The 5,879-nt window shown below is 45.9% G+C and overlaps 1 non-coding gene across 1 annotated transcript; it reads right to left on the bottom strand.

Annotated features, from left to right (window-relative positions):
* Positions 1 to 1,295: 1,295 nt before the first annotated feature.
* Positions 1,296 to 1,398, bottom strand: LOC142562629 (U6 spliceosomal RNA). The gene has a single exon (XR_012823948.1). It is a non-coding gene; the product is annotated as a U6 spliceosomal RNA (small nuclear RNA).
* Between the last annotated feature and the right edge of the window lie 4,481 nt (positions 1,399 to 5,879).

Below are 5,879 nucleotides of genomic sequence, written 5' to 3'. Positions count from 1 at the left end.
CGGGCCGAACTTCGACGCGGCCTATTCAAATATATGTAAAACGCAAAAACGTTTTTCTGGGGTAACCCCTGGACCAATTTTAATGAAACTTATTGCATATGAGAGAGGAAGTTAAATTGTAGTGACTGTTATAAGCAGAATTTCGGTTTAGGGCCAGAATTTTGTTAAAAAGATATTCAAATATTCGACCGTTTGAAAAAAATAGAAGCACGATCGAAGTTCACAAATTCATAGCTCTGCATCAAGAACAGATATCGCGGTTCTGTAAAAGGCATCCATTAGATGATTCAAAGCGGTCAAATTCGATATGTCATTTTACATGTTACGTGAATTTGTTACGTTGGTTACAAGGGCTCTACAAAAGCTGTATTTCCACATTACTAAATACTTTTATATTCATGTGGAACATGCATGTGGAACATGTGGAGCAGTAGGTGAAGACCTCCGGGGAAGGCACAAGGAGGAAGACTCTCCAGAAGAATCCGCCCCAGCCGCAGAAAAACACAATTACTAGAGCTCAATAAAGTTTTCGCTCACTCACTCACACACTCGCCAAGTCATAGGTTGAATTTCTTTCTCTATGGCCAAGAGGCCGACGCCAACATCGGATTTTTTGCAGCACGCGGGACCCTTAACGCTGTCTTGTCAAAATCGTAAAGTACAACCTACAGACATGATAGCGCCGGAGTGTAATTTGAATATACCAGAATATATAATTCTGTTACGCAAATAGCCCAACAAGCCACTCTCATAAACACCATCCAGATGGCGCTCGCCTCCACGCATCCGCAAGAAACATCGGTTGCCGGGAAACGTGACAAACAGACAGGGATTTTTTAATGCTATCGCGTTCCACTCAAGCAGAAGCTTAAGCGTCCTCCAAATTTTTCAGCCCACTGTGCTCGTTAAAAAACGTGCCATTCGACAGTAACGCATCAGAAGACTCCGTGTACGTGGGGAGCTCTGACGTACGTGAACAGGTACTGTACATGCATAATTCAAACTCCGGCAAGTGCGTCATAAATTGGCAGAGCATGAAATTTTACGAACCATAATACAAGAAATGGAAACAGAAGTACCTGTAAATTGAAAAGAAACTGATGGCTTACATTGTATACGTCAGGTTCAACAGGCAGCGTTCCGACAGCTGCAACGCGCAAGAAAGAAACAGAAGTACCTGTAAATTGAAAAGAAACTGATGGCTTACATTGTACGTCAGGTTCAACAGGCAGCGTTCCGACAGCTGCAACGCGCAAGACAGGAAGATTCATTATCGAAGTTCGCAAAATTCACAAAAAAATGTGGAACGCTTCACGATTTTGCGTGTCATCCTTGCGCAGGGGCCATGCTAATCTTCTCTGTATCGTTCCAATTTTAGTATATGTACTTTGGAAGTACAACCTACCAATCTGTCTTCACGTATATATAGCCATCCTGTTAAACCCCCCTAGAAGCTGGTGGCGAAAGCCAAGTTGAACAAAGTTTTGAAAACGTTTATCGACAGACAAGTTTACTCTTCGGCCAATTAGGTACAGGAAATGAATTCACGCTAGCTTTTTTATGTAAATCAATAAATAAAGTTAGAATTACTTTATGCATTGCGTTTACGTTACCACATAAAACTGCTCCAATGTCTTCGACGGTCAAGTCAGCTAATGCCACCTAGCGAACTTAACGACAAACAAAATTGGCTGGCGTATGGCCTCAGTGATTCGTTCGCACGGCGCAATTTTAAAGGCCAGGGCCCGCGCCGTTTAAAAATTCAGTTGTAGGGCGTAGTGTTCGTGTTGTCTGTTATGCACCGTTTTCTCGAGCACAATGAACAGGTTATTCAACGGCTTTTCGTTCCGTCCTATGAATAAACATATAGTTGAGGTGGTGTTTCCTGCAACGTTGATTTCATGCATATCGATCCACCGACCTTTTGGGATATTGTCGAGTACGTGGCCTTCTGCATTCGTCTTAGTTTTCATCTTATCCGAATTTAAAGCGAAATAAAAAAAATAAAATAAAAATAAACAGTGAGACCTGGCCTAGATGAGCGCTCGGAGCCCACGCACATCTTTTGCCGAGCTTCTAACGTTCCGTACAAATTAGGACCGTAGGACTTGCAATGCAATGCACCTGCTCCGCCTTTCGATCATTTCCATGACGTCATGGTGAAGCCGGACGTCCCTTTCGGCGTCTCCTGTGAACATGAAGGAAACAACTAATGGTACATTCTACCGGTTCCTACCGCGCTCCAACTCTGTTTGCAGCGATGCGGTTTGCAGCGAGATTGGGGCCATGTTTGCCCCATTCGAACGCGCTAGCTAGGTGCTCCCAGTTCTAGTACAGTCTACTCTCATTGCAATAGCCACGGGATCGAGTTCCTGTCGGATCGCGGTCGCGCTCCTAGCTCGAAGGTAAGATCGCCCGGATGGCACTCTGAATGAACCAGCTGAATGTGTGCTGAGAGCTCGATTTAGACCAAGCAAATGTAAACCGCGCACCGCGACAGCGATCTCGAGCACTCAACAGTGACCTGTCAAATATGTACCATAAGGCTGGAGCGTCATGCGAAGAAACAAGGAGCGGGAAAAGGGCCATCCAGCACGTGACCCTTATGTATGTCGCAGTAGGTTTTTGTTTTCCACCGGCCGCGCTCAGTGAAAAGACAATAACCCGCCGTGGTTGCTTAGCGGCTATGGTGTTGGCTTGCTATAAGCACGAGGTCGTGGGATCGCATTCCGGTAACGGCGGCCGCATTTCAATGGGGGCGAAATGCGAAAATACCCGTGTACTTAGATTTAATTGCACGTTAAAGAACCTCAGGTGGTCCGAACTTTCTATGGCGTGCCTCATAATCAGATCATGGTTTGGCGCGTAAAACCCCATAATTTAATTTATAATTGTTAAAAAGACAATACATATGTGCCCCCCCCCCCCCCGGCACACCTGGCAAATAAAAGAAATTCCGGCAACGCCACTGAGTACGAGCGACCTTCAGCAACGTGCGGCTACCACATCCTCGTGCATTTCAACTAAAACAGTAAATGCATACATTGCAATAAACGACCTAAGTTGCACATGCATATTGGGAAAAAATGCACAGAGCAGTTCGCAAAACACCCAAACAAGTTAAAACCTATCAGAACCAAACACACTGGGCTGAGTATGTAGCGCACGGTGAAGTGCTTGGCATACTTTTTTGATTTGCAGGAGAAATAAGGAAAGCAAGAGCATTATGGAGAATCCGCCTCTTTCACGGCGCGAGGCGCATGCGCCCTGGCCTAGTGGATTAGTAGCAAAACGTTTTGGAAGGGACGCGCGCGCGGCCAGATACGGGGGAAAGTACCCTGGAAAAAAAGCGCTTGGACGCGCGCTGTTGCAAACGCTTGTGCCATGTACTGCGTTGAAACTCTACTGGTAGCTCGACGTCGGTGCGGTGCCGAAAACGTGCATAAGACTGCATTCCACGGAAAAGGGCCAGGGCTTGGTCCGAACTGCACCGTGAACCACGTAGTTGCCACCTTGCATTGACGGCTGTCAAATTTATCGATAAACCCCTGCGTTAGGCTTGGGCGACACTTCAAAAACAAGTTGCGGATGCAGTCTTCTTGCAGCGTCAGCCCACTGTTGTGGGCGGTGGCAGCGCGTGCTTGACTTCTTGTACTGTTTTAAGGCGTGGTAACACTGGGTCGATACGAGTCTGACAAGACGCTGACAATTGGCCGACTAGTCAGCACTGTGTCACTGAGACCATTTGATCGTAATATGCCGACACCGACACAATCAATGGGTGCGAGTTGTCATATAACGCGACAGGTTTTCGTGTCGACAGCACCGACAGAATCAGCGTGATAACCTTGATAGCTTGATTGAACCCTACGTGATCAGCCGTCGAACCGACGATGCGATAGCTGCAGCTAATTCGCTTGTACATATAATTATTCGCACTCAAAATGCGTCGACATGCCTTTGAAGTTGAAATGCACGAGCTTCAGTCCTCTCAAGCCACGCACGTGAAGATTGAGTCAATGTTGATCCTGTTCAGCGAAGTTTGGGTTACGCCTGACCCCGTCGAGTTCGTGCACCCGCTACCGATGAAGCCGTACTTGAAAAATAAGCAGTCAGGACGAAGGAAACCGCTCTTATAGTTAGGTTGTGGCCCTATAGCGATTTGATAACTACTCTTCATTTTGCACGGCATGTACACAGTAAGCAGCAAGCGGCGACACAGCGCTGTGCCAACATCTTGTACTTTGGTCACCGTTCCCGAACGCTGCCGGTTGCATTCCCGTAAATGGAAGGTCTGTGTGTGTTGTTATGCTGACATTTCTTAATTCCAAAAAAGCATTGTTTACCTCTGCGTCAAACAGAAAAGAAGAGACAGCGCATTAGATACAGCAGCATAAATTCGCTCAGTTGCCAACGGTGTCAGCGATGGCATCCGCCTTTTCGCGAGAGAACTGCATGGCATATAAGTGGGGACTTATGCCAAGCACAGTTTACTCTAATAATACTTTATAGCACGTGCAAACTGTAAGTATGATGAAGTTAAACAATACTGAGAATCAGTAGTAAGAGCCCGTAATATATATGTGTATTGATCACAGTTGCAGTTAAGGGACTTGGCCGCTCATACTGACTCGTCTGTATGTTTTGCTACGTTTTAAGATTATTTCACATCAGCGATGCACCGTTTCTACAATAACAGAAGCTAACAGCGATCTGAAGCTGTAGATGTAAACAAATGCACCGCTTTGGCAAATCCCACGTGGAAGCCTACACTCGAAGGCTTCTTGAATATGCGAAATGTTTTGTTAATGTGTAAAAGGAATACAAAAAGCGATGTGCAATCGCAGACATCAGCGACAATGAACTCAAGGCAGCTGTGTCGGCAGACGGAACTCAGCGTGCCTTTATCGGCTGCGCTGTTACCACAACCGTGCGCTCGGGCCTGTTCACCCACTATACTCGATGGGTGAACGACATGCTGCCCTGGAGAAACCATTAATAATTAATCGCGATTCACGAGCCGCACAACCGACGCACACTCAACATACGTGCAGGTACACGAATAACCAGTGAAATCCCTGACACCCTTCCAAACGTTTCCAGCAGCGTGCGTCAGAGGGCAGCACAGGAACATGAAATAGGCGGATTGGGTTGCACAGGCTGGCCGCATTATGTCATGCTCCCTCCTAGTGGATTTCCTCCTCCTATACTCAATCTGGCTGGAACCATGTTTTAGAATGCCCAGGGCAGGTGCAATATTGTTTCTTAGGATAGCTGTCACTGAGTACAGCTGCCTCACGATTTCCAAGTGGCAACTTCCATGCCTGGTGCCGTATCCCACACCAGGGATTGTAACATGCTGACACATTTTTGCTGAATGACCACACATGATGTCAAAATCAAAACTTATCTCACTTAATTAAGTGTCCAGTTTGAATTTACGAGCTCAGATTTGGCATGTCGCGAAATCGCAACAGGCTTGAAGAGGTTAATGATGGTTTACCTTCTGATGGAGCACATAACCAATTAACCGGAAACTTGTTTCAGCAATAAATTGTTTTTAGATCACGGAATACATTTTCAGCGAGCTTGCTGTTGATTTCGTTCGCTTGAGGAACTTGTCTGTATAAACTTGGTTGAAGCGAGTAGTATATCCCTCTGGCATCCTTTCACAACCAGAAGACTTCCAACAGAAGGTTTGGAGATGGACGAGTGAAATTTCTCACGAAGAGAAGTTGTTTTTCATAAAACCCAACACAACAATCGTACATACTGGTAGAACAAGCCCAAATTCATAAACTTTACGGAATTTTGGCAGTTTGCAGGCACGCAATTGAGATGGTCTGTTATGTGTTCTGGAGTGCATTTATGAACTTGGG

This window comes from Dermacentor variabilis, chromosome 10, assembly GCF_050947875.1.
Source record: "Dermacentor variabilis isolate Ectoservices chromosome 10, ASM5094787v1, whole genome shotgun sequence".
Taxonomy (NCBI): Eukaryota; Metazoa; Arthropoda; class Arachnida; order Ixodida; family Ixodidae; genus Dermacentor; species Dermacentor variabilis.
Note: the sequence above shows the minus strand (reverse complement) of the source record. Positions and strands in the feature narration are given on the sequence as shown.